Genomic DNA, 20,673 nt, shown 5'->3' with positions numbered 1-20,673 from the left:
TTGTTATGCTCCAAATTGTAAACTACCCTCACTATCACCTGCTATGTCTTCTCAAAGATACCAGGAAAAATGGCAGGGAATTGGATCCAATTCAGATCTTGCATTTACTGGATTGTGTGCAGAGACAGACAAGCTAGACAAATGCATTTGAATGACAGAAAGCACAAAAATGCACTGGAATCAGATGTGGTCATTGTTTCTTAAATGTCCACTTTAGCTGATACATGAGAGTAAAATGTGGGCATGTGTGCTGATCAGTGTATGTACAAATGCTCCATTGTGACTCCATCAATTGCTGGTCAATATTCATATCTCAGTTCCATTTCAAATGATATATTGGCACCTCTGGTCATATTCTCTGGGATGGCTGATGGTAATCATAACTAGAACATTGAGACAAACAAATATATGAAGAAAATCTGAGTGACATTGTTGTCATTCAGTATTGCCCTTATGTAAGTATTGCTTAAGTACTATACAATGACTTGGGGCACATACAATGTGAGTGACAGCACCTTAGAATGAAACCAATGACTAAAAGGAGCCTGAACATCTACATTCTGTGTACTAACTGTTATTGCCACAGGAGAACTGACATGTGCTGTCGGTTGAGTTATCCAGTTGTAAAAAGGACTGGATATACACCTACCTCTGATAAGCTGCAGCTGTTGCACTTTGAGGCATCTTTTACTGGAGGAACATTTTGAAGTATATATCTATTACTCTGGAAAAGTTTTCATTGCATTGATTTTTCTGATCTCTTCAATACTAACTGATGAGTGCTAAAGCCAAGCTTATTTGCAGGGCCAATGGTTTCAAAGTTTTGGTGCCATTTTTTCCAAGTTTTTGCCAGAAAATGTGAAGCGACACTTCTCTATATTCATGTATACTGCCAGTGCTCTATGCCCATTGTCACACACTGAGTAATGAAATATTTTAAAATTGTTTGTGTTGATCACCTGTTGTTTTTAATGACATCATGATGCATTTGTGTTATAAGATATATATTGAGGAAGGGGCCATACAGAGTTTATAGGGGATATTCTACATGGCATATATCAGTACAATATACACTTAGGGTAATAACAGATATTGGGTGGGCTAGTTTGGCATAATTGTTAAGATCTTCAGCTCACAACCACAAAGTACAGAGTTTGCTTCTAATCATGGGTTATTAGCTAAGTTTAAAATGACCCTTCAAGGCAGTTAACCTAGTATTCACCTATGAATATATTCCACTGAAGCCATCTATGTTCATATATATTTTAAAGCTGTGTTGCTGAGCTCTTCACACATCCCTAAACCATTATGCTGTTAACTGTACTGCAGAATACATTTGTCCATGAAGTATTTGTAAAATCATGCATATATAAGTGTGTCTTAACTATAATTAGCACTATGAGTATTGCAAGTGACACAAATCACAGTTGTTTTATTTAGAATTCATTCTACACACTTGTGTTGCATCAACCTTATTTTAAATCGAAAATGTAGTTCAGGTTCAAATACACTAAATAACAAACATATTATGACCCTTAAAAGTAAATTATCCCTAATAAGGATTCCAACCCTGTGGTACTTGTGCTGTTATTCATAAGATACTTTATTAACATGTTCAAACACTGAAAAAGTTACACAATAGGTACACTCTCTGTATTCAGTACTGTCCAGAATGCTGACTAAGGTCCTACACCACCACCAGTCTGATTTTTGTGAATAACAGCTATGTCTTTACACATGCAAAATAAAATTGTGAGTTTTTGCCATTGGAAATGAACTGTCATTCAGTGAAGGTCATTGCTAAAGGCCCCCAACATGCAATGTCAAGCACTGTGTAAAGGATGAAGTAAAAAAAAAAATAAAATGAATCATAAATCAGTTTGATGATTTCTCAACATTGTGTCCCTATACAGTTAAATGTTGTCTGTAAGGATCTTTACTTTTACAGAGATATCCCCCTCTCTAGATATAAACCTTGCACCTATGGCATTACCATAAAACAATGACATGTTTTAACAGTATTTGACACTTGAACACAGATGAAGTAATGTATATAACATGAAGCACATGTACTCAGCTTTGTACATCTGACATTTGCATTTAGACAGCAATGTACCCATGTTATCACCAAGTAATCATCTATCCTGTCACAGTGCAAGTCTTGCCGACCGTGATCCTTGCAGATGTGATTATAGTCATGCATGTGAAATTACAAACAAATGTCTCCAAGACAAAACTGCATTATTTCCTTTTGTGTGCATTCTTCACTTGTCCATTTGTACCATGAATGTATTACATTTTCAATGAGTTTGACTTTTTTACTGCATTTTAACATTTTATATATTTGATATGACATACAGCCACTTTGTCATCCCAGGTAAATAATCGTCTTAATGTTAACTAAAGAGTGCATCAAAGTTTTCTCTTAAGTCAAAGAATGCAAATGACACAATCTCAGTAAGACTTTTGTCTCTGACGCCCACTGTAAGTGTACTTCTCATTAGCAGGGGTGCTAAAAAGTAATCGAACCTGCAGAACTGCTAATTAGTCACATTTGTAAGGCATTACCCAGCCAAAGGTCTTAATATTTGCTCTTGTACTGCTCAGGCATGTGCACATCATCATATAAGTACTAACACCTTTTTTTATTTTCCCATCACCTGAAGTTACAAAGACATGTATCTGGAGTGTTTCTCCCTGGGGCTCCACTGAAAATTGGCTCGGTTCCAAGTCAGACTTTCCCAGTAAACAAATGCTAAATAAATAAGTGAATAAATAAAAGCAGATTGAGTGATTTGGGAATGATAATCAGCTGACACCTGCTTTGCATATACAACATACCCAAAGGGGTTAATCTATACCCTAGAAGTAGAACTTAAGGTTATAGAACTTCCATTGTGCTAGGGAAGACTGCTTGGCTTCTCAAGTGCTGCCAAACAAAGCTACTGTTGCTGACCATTCGAACTCCTGAATTTCCCTTACTTTTTGGAGAACTCTCTTAAAACCTGTCAAGGTATGTAATGTTCTTTACAAGTACTGCTTACAGATTTATATTTTAACAATTTTAGTGGCAGTGAGAGCTCTCTAACTTTGCAAAGTTGTGTTTGCAATGAGCATATAGCAGTTGTTCTTGTAGTGCTCCTTTAGTACTATACCATGTGCTTCTGATAATACTCTGAGGATGTTGACACATCTGACTGCTTACAGCTGTTCTATCTGCATAGTGTTTGTATATTTGACTATTCTTCTATGTCCCTAAGAGCAGTTTTCATTCCATTATACAGTCATATGTTATTGCTTTTGGAGAGAGGTGTATGGTGACTGTACATGTCTTGCATTTAAATACTTAAAATTTGCTTTTTATGTTTGAAATGGTAATACGTGTTTTCTACCCAGTACAGTGGTAGCATTGTTACCTCACAGCAAGAGGTTCTCCCGTTTGATTATCGGCTTGGCTTGGGAGTGCATTCTGTGTGGAGTCTGCGTGTCCTCCCCGCAGTTGGGTAGCGTTCGAAAGACATGCGTGTGTAAATAGGCGTGCCTTCATTGAAGGTTGGGCGTCGAGCTGGCACCTCAGAGTTTCATAAAAATCTACTGCCAATCATTAGCGGACCAGAGTTCCACTGTAGCGACCCCTTACCGGGAAAAATCCGAAAGACAAACAACATTATATCAACTTGTAACCCCCACCCCTGTTGTGTTTTGTGTAGTATTTGATCTATTTTTTTTTTCTTTTTCACTTCACAACAGGGATATGGTACTAAATACAAAAAAAAGAAGGTGCCAGTCTCACAGAAAGTCCATTCTCAAATGCTGAGAATATGGTCATAGTCCAGGACTTCCATCTCTATAGGCATGGATCTTAGTTTTGCATTTAGCTGACAAGCTGTTCTGGGAATGTGTCTGGCAGCAAGTGGTCAATGATGTGAATGCTGTGGGTGACCAGGACTGTGACTACAACAGTGTCAGGCATGCAGCCAGTGATATGATCAAGAATGCTATCAACAGAGCCAAAGATGTGGCATAGAATGAAGACCTACTGGGGTGGCCTCCTATCAAACCCCCACTCAATGAGATACTCACTGAAATGAAGAAGTTTATGTTGACTGTAAGTGATCCAGACAGATCAGAAGAGTTCCACAATACTGTAGTGGACATGGAGGCAGAGGTGGAAGACATCCACACGATGTCAGACAGTGTTGCTCCAGGTATGCCGTTCAAATACTCATAAAATTATAGAGGTTTAAGGTTTTTCTTAAGCTATCTTACATCTTATGCTTATAATACTTGTGTCAGTTGCAATCTGTATGTCTAGGGACATCTGGCAATTAAGTTTAATGACCACTTTCACAAGGTATTGGCATAGGGTATATCCTTTTAGATAGATAGATAGATAGATAGATAGATAGATAGATAGATAGATAGATAGATAGATAGACAGACAGATAGATAGATAGATAGATAGATAGATAGATAGATAGATAGATAGATAGATAGATAGATAGATGGAGGAGCTTACAATGAATAATCACATGTAAGTTTTATCAAAGCACAAAACATTGAACAAACTCTTTGGTAATTACTAAAATCTTTGGAAAAAGTAATGTCAAATTTAAACTAATAGATTATATTTGTGATTACCAAAAGTAAAGATAAAATAAGTTTTACAAGGAGTCTTCTCCCCATACCCCTAACATGGGGGCCCAACCCCCACATTCCCAGAAATTAATTATACTAATTTCAGCATCACATAAACTTGAAGAAAAGTGAAAACCCTTGAATTATGAAATAATCAATACAATGAATATCAGCTGTTACATAATTCAACAAACAGTACCTCTGATGAAAAACACTTGCATTTCAGCAGTCAGTAAAATGCATATATACATTGCTGTAAAGATAATGCAAATAACCTTTACATCAGTGTTAAGGTTATTTGCATCTGTTGTTTTTTTATTCAAGTCCAGGCAGTATATTGTGATTGTTTATTTGTATTTCATCTGTTGTTCTGTTTTCTTGATGTATTCACAGGTGAGGTTTCCAACAGCACTGTGAAACTTCAGCTGCCTGATGTTGGAGGATCTGCAGCCTCAGATGAGGATGGCAGTGATGAACAGGCATAGTCTGAGGTTTCAGAGGGTATATCTGACATAGAGGCTGTGTATCCCACATCCCCTTCCAACGCTCAGGACACAGTAAGCATGCCTGTGCATACCCATGACACTAACCACCAGAGAATGGACAGGTTAGTACGAACATAGTTGATCAGGATAATGTGCTTATCCCATTTGCAGAGCTGGTAGAATGTTCCACTAGCCTTTGTGAGGGTGAAGTACCAAAAATGTTGGATGAGGTGGTCAGAGGAGGTATGCTTACCACCCCCCCCTTATGTTGGTGTGTCATTATCTGCCACCCAACTTACATGCAGGGCCATCATGGAGGCACAGGAATAGTCAGAGTACTGTATGTCATGCATTCTGACATGGGAGACTGCATGAACCGTGGTTGTGACATTTTGGGCAAGATAAATGACACAGTGAACCATGCAGTGTCTGTTATGGGATGTCTGCTGGAGAAGGATCAGCATCCATGAGGCCAAACAGCTGGTATACCATCAGATGTTAGCTGACATGGCCATTGCCATGCCAGATCCCACTCCTGCATTAGTACTACTTATACTGCTTTGTCAGGGGTGGATGTGTCCACACCAAGATGTGGCCAGACATATAGTAGTAGTTGAGATGACAATTCATCCAGTAGACCTAATTCACATTTACAAAGCACCCCGACTTATAGGCAGGGTCATGGAACTAGCAATGCAACTCCTGGCAGAAGTACTTAATATGTTTGGGGGTGGCAATGATGAACTTGATCTTCTACCATGCATGGCTTACACATGTCCAGAATGTAGTGCTAGCACAAATGATGTGGCTGTGTTCCTGCAGACATACATACAGTACACCTCACATTTCCCATGACACTTCATACATGCATGCTCACACGCACACATATGCACACACACACACACACACACACACACACACACACACACACACACACACACACACACACACACACACACATATGCACACACAAAACAGTCTTCAAAATTAACTTAAATGTGACTGTAATAGCCCTGACAGTGCATACTTGCTCTGACCCTCATCACTCACACACACACACACACACACACACACACACACACACACACACACACACACACACACACACACACACACACACACACACTTCTTGTGTGACAGGTTTGCCCTTTTGCACCTGTCCTCTCCCTTTTGCACAGTTCTGTGACTTAGGGTTACGTATGTCTGATCCACATAGTGGACAGCTATTGCTTGCTTAGTCAGATGCCTGCCTTCATCAAGATCTGCACTGAAGTTCAGTTTATTTTACTCTAAGTTCAATAGTGTTATCAGTTGTTGTGCTCATACTTGTAGTTAGGAAAGAGGACTAAAGCTCTGACTTGTTAATGAGCTGCTTCCTCTGACAACGGTGCAGGGTTTGAGTATTTCCACCTTTATTTACCTACTATGTGACACTGAGCAAGTTACTTAACCTGACAGTGCTTTGGAACTTTTGAGAATTAGGGCTAGGCTCCTTAATGGTCTCCAGGATGGCATGGCTAGGAACTATGTGAACCTATGAAGCTCTAGTTGTAATAGTGCAGATGATGCTTTGATTGCCCTGATCCCTGCTGGGGTTTCTGACTTGGTCCTAATGAATAGTATTGATCTGACAGAGGATGTTTGGGGGTAATACCTTTTTCTTCATACTGTTGGATTTTAACTCCTCATTTATCCTAAATGTATGTTGTTGTTTTTTTTTTTTTTTTTTGCAGTTATAAAGTTCTATAACTATGCTCGATAACCTACCTATGTGGATGATGGTGGTGCTGCCCAGCCCCCTGTGGGTTTCTTTGGCAAGGGGCTGCTTTGGCTTGATGCACAGGTTGGAAACATTATACATATACAGTAAAATAATTTTGTTCCATTTATTTATTATTTTGTAGTTGTTTTGGTATGTATGTTGCTTACATCACTCATATAGAATAATGATTACATTCCTATATAGCTAATCATGAGTTTGATTTCATTGAAGTACAGTAAATAAGCATACATAGGTATTTGTCTTTTCATTACAAGTTCATCACTCACCTTTGTTATTGCTCCTGAGAATGTCTTAGTGTAGGATTACCTATATCTGATGGTAACAATAGCCAACCAGGATATGGGTAAGTAAAGGCTGGAAAGTTTGCATGCATCACTGTTACTGCTTGTATTCAATTAGCTCCTTTTCTTATTTTAATTAAGTTGTTAGTGTGTGCACTATTTACTACACTTTAGCCAGTGCCATGGCATAATGTGCACACCTCCTTCTGCCATGACTGTCCCCAGCTATAAGCTCACCATCTGATCCCTCATCCGTGTCTGCTGTCCCTGAGTGTGGTGCTGGGAATTGTCCCTTTGCTAGGGTACCCTGCTGAAATTGTTTTCTGAGTATCATGTTATGTAAGATGGTATAGACTGTCAGTATTTTGGCAGAGGTGGCAGAGTCATCCTGCAGAGCACCTTCAGATGTATCTATACATTGGAATTGTCACTTGAGCAGGCCAGATACATGTTCTATGATATTTTAAGTGTTTGTATGTGTATTCTTGTAACCTTGTTCACTGGAGTGAACTGAGAGAACGGCAAAAATCAGAGGATGAAATGAAGAAAAGGCTGGTTGAGTATCAGACTTCTCAAGAAGAGCTGTGTCAAAAAATGGTACCATTTGAAGGCAGGGCAATTATAGAAAATGAGATTTTATTTTGTACCAGAGAAACTAAAAGGAACAGACTTATTAAATTTATGAAAGCACAAATAAGAAACTGGACTGCTATTCCACAGTAGGATTTGTTCATTAAAATGGCACATTGAGTGTGTGTATTCCAAATGAACATGAGAAAGAAGCCAAGATCTGTATTAGTAAATATGTAATCATAGCAGCAGAAAGAGCTGATACTGACAAAATTGTGGAATAAGGGAAATGTATTAAAAATTGGAGACAGCAGTGTGTTTGTGGAAAATGATTAATCACTGTACACCAAAAAAGAAGAGAAGGAAATTTATCCCAGCAATTAAGGAATGTTGAGATGCAGGTGTGACAGTCAAGCTGCTGTATTCAGCTGTCTTCAGAATATTTTCCCCTGGAGGATCAAAGACATTTTTGATGCAGAACAGGCTAAAAAGGAAATACAAAAAGTTTAACCAAAAAAGTGAGCCATCAAAAAAGGAGACTACTTCTCATTCTTATGACAATAAAGCTCAAAGAGAGACTTTGCCAGTGATATTTGTATCAATATTCTAAAGGAAAATGCTTGAAAGACAGAAAAAAGAACAAGTCCACCAGAAGAATCAGGAGTAATTCTGGAACTTGTTAGATAGTAGTGGATTGATTCAATACATGGTAACAATAAAATGTTGTTACACAAATCAGTTAGTTAAACTTCTTCAGGTTTATACTGGAAAGATTTTGTGTGTAGAAATATATGCATAGAATGTTTGTTGCTCCCTATAAAATCTCTAAGTTTAGTAAAATGACTTCTTCAGTTTGTTGGAGATGTAGTAAAGATGTAAAGGCTGACTGGACATGTTTCTGGATTGTGAAAAACTAAATCTATATCGGGGAAGAGATAAGTATGTTGTTTTAAGGGGGTTATGGTCTGATAATTGTTCTTTAGATCAATAATACTAATGAATGTTCCACTTCATGTATCTGCAAAAGGCAAGCAAAAAACATATTTTGTAGTCTTTTGGCAGTTGCTACAAAAGTTTTTACAAAAAAAATGGAAATCAAAATAATTTCCTAGGTTCAAACAATTTTTAACTTTAACAGCAATACTATGCAAAACTGAAAAATAAGTAATCAGAATGAGATCTATAAATCATAGTGAGACTTTTAATGGTTAGGATAGCCTTGAAATTGTGCTGTTGAAATACCAAGACTCTTACTATCTTGAATTATATAAGATTACCTTGATGATTCAATGTATTCATAACACTGTATAGCACTATGTGATGTTGAAATTCTTTTTGTGTATATAATGTAAATATGTTAAATTAATAAAAATTTTCTTAAAAAAAGAATCAGGAGTACCTTGGACTCTGGTCTAGTGTTGGGAGATGAAGACGGAGATGAACAGGAGGAAGACCAGCAACACTGAAATTAGTGAATAAATGTCAGCTTATAAAGCATCAGTAACATTTGTGAAATATGGCTTTGCAAGAAAAGGTGACTGAGAAGGATTACTTTTGTTGACTTTGTTAAGCTCGTGGGTGGACTATAAAGCATATACCCCAGTTTATGTCATTAATGTTTACAAGAACACTAAAACTGAGAGAATGTAACTGTAAGTAAAACTATTTTTGTTTTTAATAGTATATATATATATAAAACATTTCATGATATATACTGCATGTTATATAGTAAAGCAGTTTTGTGTATTATGCAGTCAGGGTGATTTTAAATGTGGGAGTGGGGTGCATCTTTTCAGAGATTGCTAAATGTAATACATATATTAAAGTAAACAAGTACTTGCTTTAGTTTCTTTAGTTTTAAAAAAAATATAGGTTTTACAATAATAAGAGAAGAAAGTCTGGACAAAAGCAAATGTAAGTTAATATGGGCTACTGGGATGGTATGGTGCAAAAGTGCACAGATTACATTATATGTAGAGTTGAGATGTTTCTGTTAGTTTTGCAAAGGTGAATGTCTGACTTAAAGATACGACAAAATAATGAAATCCATGAGAAGTGCTATCTCTTGCATATGCAATTATATTAGCATTTTTTTCCTTTAGCAAGTGTTCAGTGGGAGTCAAGAAGTCTGCAGCTAAAGCCAGTTTTGCATTCTGTTCTGAGTGAAATTGGAGAGTCCTTCATGCATCTACAGGGTCGTTAGCTGTTTTTTTTCTCACAGTTGACTATGTTTCCATGGAGATGAGCAGTTTGCAGAGGAAAGCAATTAAATCTGAGAATTCTGAGCATTCTTTGCTGAGGGAAATGCAAAACTTAAAGGTACAAGGGCAAGCATTTCAGTAAAAAATAAAGTTAAAAATTTTAGAAGTATATAAGAGACAGCAGATTCCCTAGCAGCCTTAATACATCAATACATTTAACAGAACAGTGTATAATTCTGTTTTAATTAGTCAGTGCAATTTTTCTTAAAGCTAAAAGTTAATGTTTTTCACATATGTGAGGGAAAGAAAAATAGAAAAAGAACAGACACCAATCAGTATAAGTGGGAGCACAAGCTGTAACATACTCTTTAGCATGGGTAAACTTAATTTTAAGTTAGGTAATGTCTGTGGGTACAGCAGTCAGTTTGGGGCAATTGTTCCTACCTGGAGGATTAAGTGGTTATTTGTTTCTTATAAATTAATAGGTTATTGGGTTTTTTGAAAAGGTATTTAGTTTTTTTGAGGGGTTTCATTAAAACAAAACATCTTGAAAAATGTGACATAAGTTCAAACAGAGATGATAAAAGCATTTTTTTAAAAGATCAGCCTGCCAAACATTAGAGTGTGTGCATGTAACACAAAAATTGAAAATAAACATTCAAAAAAGCTGTCATGTTTAACAGGGGATAATAATAGCTTCTTATCATAATGGCTATGTTAGCCATATTATCTTGGAACATAAATGGCCTCACAGGTACAGATAAAAAGATAAGAATCTTGAATAGTATTAAGAAATGCAGAGTGCAAATAGTAGTGCTGCAGAAGACACATTTGGAAGGAAATCGACATGTGATTTTAATAAAGAAATGATTTCTGGATGGATATTTGGCAGAATGCCAGGGAGAAAAGAAAAGGGGAATAGTTACACTAATTACTAGGGATGTCTCAATAGTAATAGAAAAGGAAAAAAAGATAATGGTAGATTTGTGGTAGGAACAGGCTACTGAGAAGGGAAGAGGTCTATGCTGGCATGTATTTATATTCCACCAAAAACTGCTAAGGCTCAACAATTAACAGTTGAGATAGAAGGAGATGAAATAAAAAGGTGATATAGAGTCAATCTGTAGGAAAGTCTCAAGGAACAGATGGCATTGATGTGGAAGTTTGGAAGTTAGTAGGGAAGAAAGTTATAATGATCTGGAAGGTTTTGTTTAACAGTATTTTAAAAGTAGGGGAAGCACCAACATCTTAGATGAATGCTTTGGTGACTATAATACCTGAAGATAGTACAGACCCATCAGACCCAGTTTCATAAACACTCATTTCTATTTTAAACTATGATTATCCAGTGTTTATGTCTATACAAGCCAAAAGAATGGCAATGGTGTTGCCAAAATTGATAGATATGAATCAATGAGGCTTTGTGGAGGAGAGGCAAACATTTGACAACATTAATGGAACAATGATAATCCAGAAGGAAGCAGAATATATGACACCACTGTTGCTGGCAAGTCTTGATGCAGAGAAAGCATTCAGCAGAGTAAACTAGGATTTCAAGAGTAGAGTAATGTAAGCATCTGCATTTCCTTACACAATAAAAAAGTTAATTAGGAGGGTATATAAAAGGTCAGAGGCAAAAATTAAAGTGTGAGGGCTCCACTCTGATATGTTGTGTCTGAACAGAGGAACCAGGCAAGAATGCCCTCGTCCCCCTTTATTTGTTTTATATTTAGAGACATTGACAAAGAAAATAAGGGAAATTCAAGGATATAACTGGTATGGTATTCAAAAAAATGAGAAAGTGGAAGCTCTTGTTTATGGATCTGGATAGTGAGGTACAAACAGTGAAAATGTTCTTAGCCCCTTTAGTTTTATATACAGGCTAGGCATATTTTTATCAAACAGAGGGGAAGTTGTGAACAATAAATAAAGAGTTGAAGGACTTTATCTGGGACGTAAAGACAACAAGGTTTAAGTGGGATAAGTTGATCCTTCCGATAGAACAAGGTGGTTTAGGATTACTTTATTTGAAAGGATATTTTAGAGCTACACAGTTAAGGCTCAAGCACATAATGCAAGCTGGAAGTTATACCTCAAAATGCAAAGGGGTAATAATGAAGCAAGGGAGGAGTTCAAGAAATATGGAGAGAGTGTTTTTGGATACAGATCCTCGAGAAGAATAACAACAGTTGCAGAGAATATTATATTCATAAAGTGGCAGAAGGTATTCTAAGAACTAAGTCAACATGAGAATGGAGAAATGAGACTTTGCTAATAGGGATTACTGCAAGAAAGAGTATAGAGAATAGTTAAAAATGTGCTGGAATTTACGAGAAGAAATTAGCAAAGGAATCACTGTACTGGGAACAAATAATTAGAGAAGGAAAGGTAATAGTATGGAAAAAGGACAAGAAGACTTTTGGACTGCAGGCTAGAAACTTCCTTCTCTACCAGAAATTGATATCAGAGTATAGGCAAAGAAAAAGGGACAGGGAAATTCCAACTGAAAGAACTGCTCAGGTAGAGTTTTTAGTTGAATTTAAAACAGAAGCTGCTGTTGAAAAAGTGATGATTAGCAGTGCATATAAAATATTGCACAATAACTACAAGAATTATTCAGAGGAGGTTAGAAAAGATTGGGAAAAGAGACTGAATAAGCAATTTCCAATGGAACAATGGGAGGGTGTACATATGGCTCCCCAAGTATTTAACAAAGTCAAGAAGGTTTGAGATTTTTGTTTGGAAGTATTTGCATAGGTATTTTTATACCCCAAGCAGACTCCAAAGAATTTTGCCTCAGGTAGATGGCAAATGCTGGTTGTGAGATGGAAAGAAAATGGCAACTGAGAAGGTATGTTTTGGGAGTGTAATGAGTTGGCAAATTTTAAAAAGTCTCCAAAGAGTACTCTTGTCAGGAATACTGGAGGAGCAAATGGGTGTAACTAAGAAAATGATTCTTTTGAACTGGGGCACAGGATCTGAATTGCCTAGGCATAGTAAGGCCTTGTTAAGTTTAATTCTGATGACCGCCAAAAAAAGCATCATCATCATCATTATCATCTTCTTTCAGCTGTTCCCGTTAGGGGTCGCCACAGCGGATCATCTGTTTCCATTTCTTCCTTTCCTCTTCATCTTGCTCTGTCACACCAACCACCTGCATGTCCTCTCTCACCACATCCATAAACCTTATCTTAGGCCTTCCTCTTTTCCTGTTACCTGGCAGCTTCAGCCTTAGCATCTTTTTCCCAATATACTTAGCATCCCTCCTCAGCACATGTCCAAACCAACGTAATCTTGCCTTTCTGGCTTTGTCTCCAAACCTTCCAACCTGGGCTGACCCTCTAATATACTTATTCCTAATCCTGTCCACCCTCGTCACACTTAGTGCAAATCTTAACAATTTTAACTCTGCCACATCCAGCTCTAAATCCTGCCTTTTTGTCAATGCCACTGTCTCCAACCCATATAACATATCTGGTCTCACTATCCTCTTGTAGACCTTCCCTTTCACTCTTACTGGTACTCGTCTGTCACAAATCACTCCTGACACTCTTCTCCACCCACTCCATCCTGCCTGTACTCTCTTCTTCACCTCTCTTCTACACTCACCATTACTCTGTACTATTGATCCCAAGTATTTAAACTCATCCACCTTCACCACCTCTACTGCTTGCATCGTCACTATTCCTCTATCCTCCCTCTCATTCAAACACATATATTCTGTCTTAGTCCTGCCGACCTTCATTCCTCTTCTCTGTAGAGCATATTTCCATCTCTCCAGGGTCTCCTCCACCTATTCCCTACTCTCACTACAGATCACAATGTCATCTGCAAACATCATACTCCACGGGGACTCCTGTCTGATCTCATCTGTCAACCTGTCCATCATCATTGCAAATAAGAAAGGGCTCAGAGCTGATCCTTGATGTAATCCCACCTCCACCTTAAACGCATCAGTCACTCCCACCACAGCCTTCACCGGTGTCAGACTACCCTCCTACATATCCTGTACCACTCTTACATACTTCTCTGACACTCCCAACTTCCTCATACAATACCACAACTCCTCTCTAGGCACCCTGTCATATACATTAAAATGGAAATCAAAGTCTAAACCAACTGTATATGAAGTACTGAAAATCGTAACAGAGAAAAAAGGACTGAAAGTGAAATCTTTAGAAAAGGGAAGGAACCAATTCTATGATATAAATGGAAACTGTGAGAACAATATATACAGAATAATGTTCTAGATTAGGAATGAGATTTAAGGGAAGGCAGGAATTGAACAATTTATGTAAGGTTGGGCCAATGATAGTTATAAAAAAGAATGCATGTGATGTATAGTGTATGCAACTGGAAACATGTTAATATGGTTTGTTTTCTTTTACATTAATATATGTTTGCCTGTGTCTTAAGTGATAATTTAATAAAGGTGTTAAAAATTGAGAAAAATAAAATAAAATTATGTCCTCACATTTAAAAAAAAATGTTTATCATATCTCTGGAATCATAGAGGTTACTAAAGAAATGTAAATGTAACATTCTTCTGCACAAACTATTTTTATAGTGGTAGTATTCTTAGGGTTTGAGGTCTTAAACTGGATTTTATTAGTCACAGTAAACACAATAACTAATACATTTGTAATATTTTGTAAACAACTTACAATATTTCATCAAATACTCAAATTACACAAATGCTGTCATCAGCATTTTGTTCACTCAGCTCAGTGCAATCATAAGACTACGCATTTCTGTCCATGCTACTTGATTTTTGAGATATTTAAGAAAACATAAAATTTATGGTTCATAGGTTCATGGGTTCATAGGATGATACTCGGCTATTGGCCCTTAGGCCCTTACAAGCCTAGCCAAGAATTTCGCCCATGTTCCTATTTTCTGTTTCCCATCCAGTTGTCCAGGTTCCTCTTAAAGAGGGCTAGAGAGGTACTCAGCTTGATATGGAGAGGATGTCTATTCCACAGATGGAGGAGTCTTTGGGACACAAATCTATCCCACCAACAAGTTCTACTAATTCACAGACCAGCTTAAGGTCTTCCGTGCTGGTGGTGTGAGTGGAGTTTGCCTCATGGATATGCAGCAACTCCATCAAGGCTGGGTCTGAGATGGCCTTGTATGCCAGACACAGGTCACCTCTGAGCAGTCTGTATGAGACTGAGTAGAGGGACACGGCTTTTAGCCTATAAAGGAATATTATATGAACAACAATTAATACCTCTTTTCCTGCACTAGACAGAGGTTAAATATCAATACAGTTGTGTTTTCCCTTGTATAAACTCTAGGATGACATATTTTAATACTGTTGTCTGTAGAGCTGTTTAAGAATTATTACTGCAAATATGAATAAGCAATATCTGACTCCTAGAGGTGTCAGTAGGATGTAACTGCGGAAACACCTAAAGACAACTATAATGAATTGAGGTTTTAGTGCATATGCTGCATCCTCCCACTAGATGACCTTGTCGAAAGTCACCCCTTGAAAACCTTATGTGTGTGCCACTTATGTGCCATGTGGGGGAGTTGTGGAAACTGCCAGGGTGACGTGCACCCACATTATAGATGCATTACGTACTACCCAACAGTTGATGGAGTGATAGCCTTTTTCTGTTTATGCACCTCTTTTCCAGTTCCCCAGGTGGAGCTTTTATGTCAATATGGGGGGTAGTCTATAGCTCTGATTAACTAATGGAAATTTGCTGCGGCATAGAAATTTTGCATGGTGGTAACTCTTTCTCCTCTGGAGTGCATGGAAAACAGATATGTTCCCCGACATGTTGCAGCATTGCATTAAGAAACTGGTGCAGTATTCATAAGGCAGAAGCTTGTGACCACCCATTGTGTCCCCTGTGGGCTGCTGAAAAGTCCTTGTAGCTACTATATGTAATGATACACATACCTTAGTTTCCACTGGGATGGGTTCACCACAATTCCCATTGGGCCACAGGTGGGTACAGCAGATGTCCTCTGTTCATGTATAGGACTCCTGTCCACTTTTTATTGATTTATCATTTCTATTTTGTGTAGTCCATTGTCAAACATGGTTTAAATTCCGTGCATCTTCTAGGCCAAAGTCTAGCAGCAGCACCTTGTATAGCAGCCTGTTGCACATACAGATTCATGATGGCTGCAGCAACTCCTAACATTTTCAAAGTATTCTCTTGGCTGTGTTCCAGCATGTCTTAGAATTCAGAGTAAAAGTGAACACAATGTGTAGGTGCTCATTTTATATATTTCTGAAAGGGTCTATATCATTTTAAAAAAACGTCACTTCAGTGAAAGGCATTTCATTGGAAATGCCGTTCATTGAATTCCCCTTATGTGGGGGGCAGCATCCCTCACACCCCCCACTAATTATATATACCAACTCTGAGATCACACTACAGTGCATAAAGATGAAACTTCCTGATCCTTACTGCACCACGATCTGAGTTTGAACAGTTCAATGAATGGCATCTTTGATGTAATTGCACTGAAAATGTCATTCAATCAACTGATGTTTCACTGAACAGATAGGGACCTGTTTCTGAATCGCTTTGCCATGATTATTTGCTTCATTGGCAATTAATTTAGTTAGTACAATGTTTTTACAGACTGGCATTCCAACCAAATAAATACACAAATATTTGTGTATTATTGGAGTAAATGATCTATACAGTATACTTATGCAATACATGAAGGAGGCCATGCCACACTTACTGAAGGCTGTAAGAGAGAGAGACATAGTGAACTTGTCTTTTGTGAAATCCCTCCCTATCCTACATTTAACAAATATACTTGTACCAAAGCAAAAATGTTCAATAAACTACTCAGAAGGCAATGATACTTGAAAGGTTTCCAAGTCATCCCTGCAGTAGAAGAATTAATTGTAAGAGGGGATTTATTTTGTGTAGACATGCATGTTTCTTTTATCTAAGAAAATCAAATATAAGGTGTTCATTTTTTTAGATATTTCCCATTTATAGGACAAGGGGAAAATGAATTAGATATACCCAACTTCAAAAATGTTAAAATAAAATTATTTTATGCTAATGCTCATAGTATTAAAAAGAAAAAAAGGAATTATAATTTTTAATCTCTGTAAATGGATATAAAATCATTGTCATTGCGGAAACTTCAAATCATATAGCAAGGAGAAACAGAAGGGGAGATGGTGTATTGTTATTATTACTAGTACTTAATGGTCTCATTTAGAAATTAAAAAAAAACCTAATGAAGCAGAAATAATAAGTGTAATCATCAGTAATTTATCCCTGGGGTGATTGTTAGCTGCTGGTAGCCTGCAGAAGTCCTAATATGAATATTTCAGAACATGTTAAATTTTCTGGACAACCTAGATAATATAATGGATGATAAGCCAACCATTATACCTGGAAACTTTGACTATCCTGACATAACTCGACTAATATTTTCTATATGACCTACTACAAGTGTTACTTTTCGGACATTGTTAACTCACATCATTTTATGCAAATGGTCTGCGATCCAACTTGATGTTGTAAGATCTTGGATCTTGTCTTGATAAATAATGAACATTGTGTAGCCAGCTTGAATAATCTGCATCTTTTTGGCATCTCAGACCATGATTCATTTCACTGCACTCCTGTACAAGTTGAAGTAACAGGCAAATAATATGTTATGATATGAATAAATTGAGTAAGATAGAACTGGTTATTAAATAAGCATTATTTCCATTGGAACAATAAAACAAATGAGATGTTGTTTTTCATATCTGCCTGCTTAATGCATTCTTCAGTCTTGCACCTTCCCAAAGAAAGAGTTAAATTAGCTTTACACTACCTGCCAGGGATCATTCTTTTCTTAAAGTGCATAAATAATTAGTTTTGGGTGGTTCCCCCATACAAGGGGTTACAGAGTGGCTTACTCCCTACAAAAAATAGCTTTCTTAAGAGTTTCACATTTTATCATATTGCCATACAGTGCTGAAGCCCATGCAATGCAAGCTATTGTTACAATGATTTTTGTCTTGCAAGGTTTTGTTTCTCAAGTAGCTATAGTAGAACCGATAAATTTAACTTAAAATTAGACACCTTAAAAAAGCTATCTATAGAGGAAAAGCTTCAAGGTATATGTATATCTTTGGGCAGGTAATATATCTATATATATCTATATCTGTATATGTCTATATCTATATGTCAATGTATATATATATATATATATATATATATATATATATATATATATATATATATATATATATATATATATATATATATATATCATATGATATCCACAAAGATAATAATAGTGATTCAGACATTATAGGGTCTAGGAAAGAGTGAGAGAGTATTTAAAATACTATTCATTAAATATTCATATAAAAGTTAAATATTAAAAGAGATAGTGAGCACCCTTGTCTTATGACTGTCTTAACTATAACAAGATTAGAAACAACATTTTTAGATCCAGAGATTAGAAAAATAATTAGTATACAAGGTTTTTGTGTTACAAATGAATATTTGATGGAAATTCTGTTTCTGATAAGGTTTATTTAAATGCATATTGACTACTGTATTAAAACTTTTGGAGGTATCCGTAGGAAAAAAAATATATGTTTTTGATTTTTTGACAAAAGTGATTTTTTTAAGTAAAAATTTAATGAAGGAAATGTCTGCCTGTGGTAAATACAGATTGGAAAGGGCACACAGTATGTGTGATAAGAGATTTTAATCTCTCCAATAAAATATTTGCAAAAACAATTAATGTTTAATTAGCAATTTAGAACAACTGTCTGTATTTTGGAGATTAGAAGAATATTCTGTGATTTAGGAACATTTGTTGCATCATGGTAGGCAATTGCAGGATGTGTACAATTCAGAGATGCACTGAGCATGAGCGGGGAGGTTGAGTTGCATAGCTGTGCACAGCATATGCTAACAACAGTATAATGCCATGGTAATGAACAGCATTATGAAAAATCAGTGTCTCTGTGTATGTGAATAAGGAAAAACAAGATGGCAGAGAAATTCAGAAATATATTAAAATCCACAAGGTGTGCCATAACCAGTTATATTTACTGCAGAGAAAGCCTAGTGTGCATGCAGAGTAGTGGAAAGGTGTTAGGAGTTGCCACAGCTTTAATAAATATTTATATGCAATGGACTATTGTTGCTGCTAATTGCCATGGTGGTATGCATTATCACCCTAGGAGGTACCATGTCATCTGATTTTGATTAAAATTTCATGGCTTTCATATCATCAGCATTTTACCCCCTTGTGGGAGTCATGGATTATTTATCCCAGTGAATACTAAGGTATGCGTGGCTTTATGAATTCTAGCTAAAGATGTTTCAGTGACCTCCAGAGGGTATAGTAGTGATATCCCAGATATCTGTCTCTAGAGTAATCCATAATTTCTGATGTCATGCTACAGCATGTAAGGAACCATATGTGCTTTCCTCATACCAGTAAGGACAGCCAATATCATGTGGGATTTCTGTGCTATAATATGTTTACTTGAGGTGTTTATGGCCATAGATTAACCCACATTGAAATAAAAGTCTCACCTTGTGAGCTGGGGGTAGGTATGTGAATTATAAAGGTTATCACTCCATCAACTGCCAGTCTTTCTGTAATGTACAAGGTATTATCTACAATATGTCTACAAGCTGGGTCTATATTATATCATCAAAATCTTCTTTCATCAACAGTTAATTCATGACCCCTATCCATTGAAACTAACTTCAGCAAATATCAAAATTTTTTAAAGGGTAATTAACTAACTGGGCCACTACTCCACCAAAACACACATTGCACTAAACCAAACCCACCCAAGTGGGGGGCTTCATTCTCACACCACCAGCTGTGGGGGGCTGTGCCCTACCACAGCCCCAACTATATATACCAACTCTGAGATCACACTACCTTGGGGAAAAGGGCAAATTTGTGGTGTTGGCCAATTGGTTACTTACCCTTTAAAAAATGTCGATGTTCGCTGAAGTTATTTTCAGTAGATAGGGTTTGATGAAAAAGCCGTTGATGAAAGAAGGTTTCGACAATTTAATATAGACTCCTACAAGCCACCCTGGTAGTTACCATGATTCCCATATATGGCACATGTGTGAACCTTATCAATGATTTGTGAGGGGTGTATTTCCCCAGGGGTGTCTTATTGGCTATGCCAGATATGCACTGGTTGATGACACCTATCAGAAATCCATGCACTACAACAGACAATGGATACAGATATGCCCTATTACAAACTCAGGTCATTGTGGATCATGTGTTTGAGCTACTAAAGGCACACATTTGCTGTTGGGATATATCTGGTGGTGTCTTGAAATATGACCCCAAAGATGTGCTAAAATACTGTCATTGTGTATAATGTTACACAACATTGTAATGAAGAATGAATTGTAACAGTGCAGCCACATGCAGGAGGAACATCTCCTGGCACACCAGACAATGGAGAATGAGCTAGATGAGGAGACTTTGGAGAGCCAAGGATAAAAGGATGGCCATGATAGACAGAGGTATGCAGAATGTGCATGGTTCTCCTGCTACCTCTCTGAAAGATTTCAAGCAGTGAGATGGCCCTCTGCACTCTCTCCTCTTCTCCCTGTAAAAACAGGTGTCCCTCAAGGATCTATCCTTGGGCCCCTACTTTTTAATATCTTGACTAATCAGCTCTATACTGCTTGTCCTCAGGCATCCTTAGTACAATATGCAGATGACTCTAC

The sequence above is a fragment of the Protopterus annectens genome, chromosome 1.part0 (assembly GCF_019279795.1).
Source record: "Protopterus annectens isolate FY-2018-M chromosome 1.part0, PAN1.0, whole genome shotgun sequence".
NCBI classification, from domain to species: Eukaryota; Metazoa; Chordata; order Ceratodontiformes; family Protopteridae; genus Protopterus; species Protopterus annectens.
Note: the sequence above shows the minus strand (reverse complement) of the source record.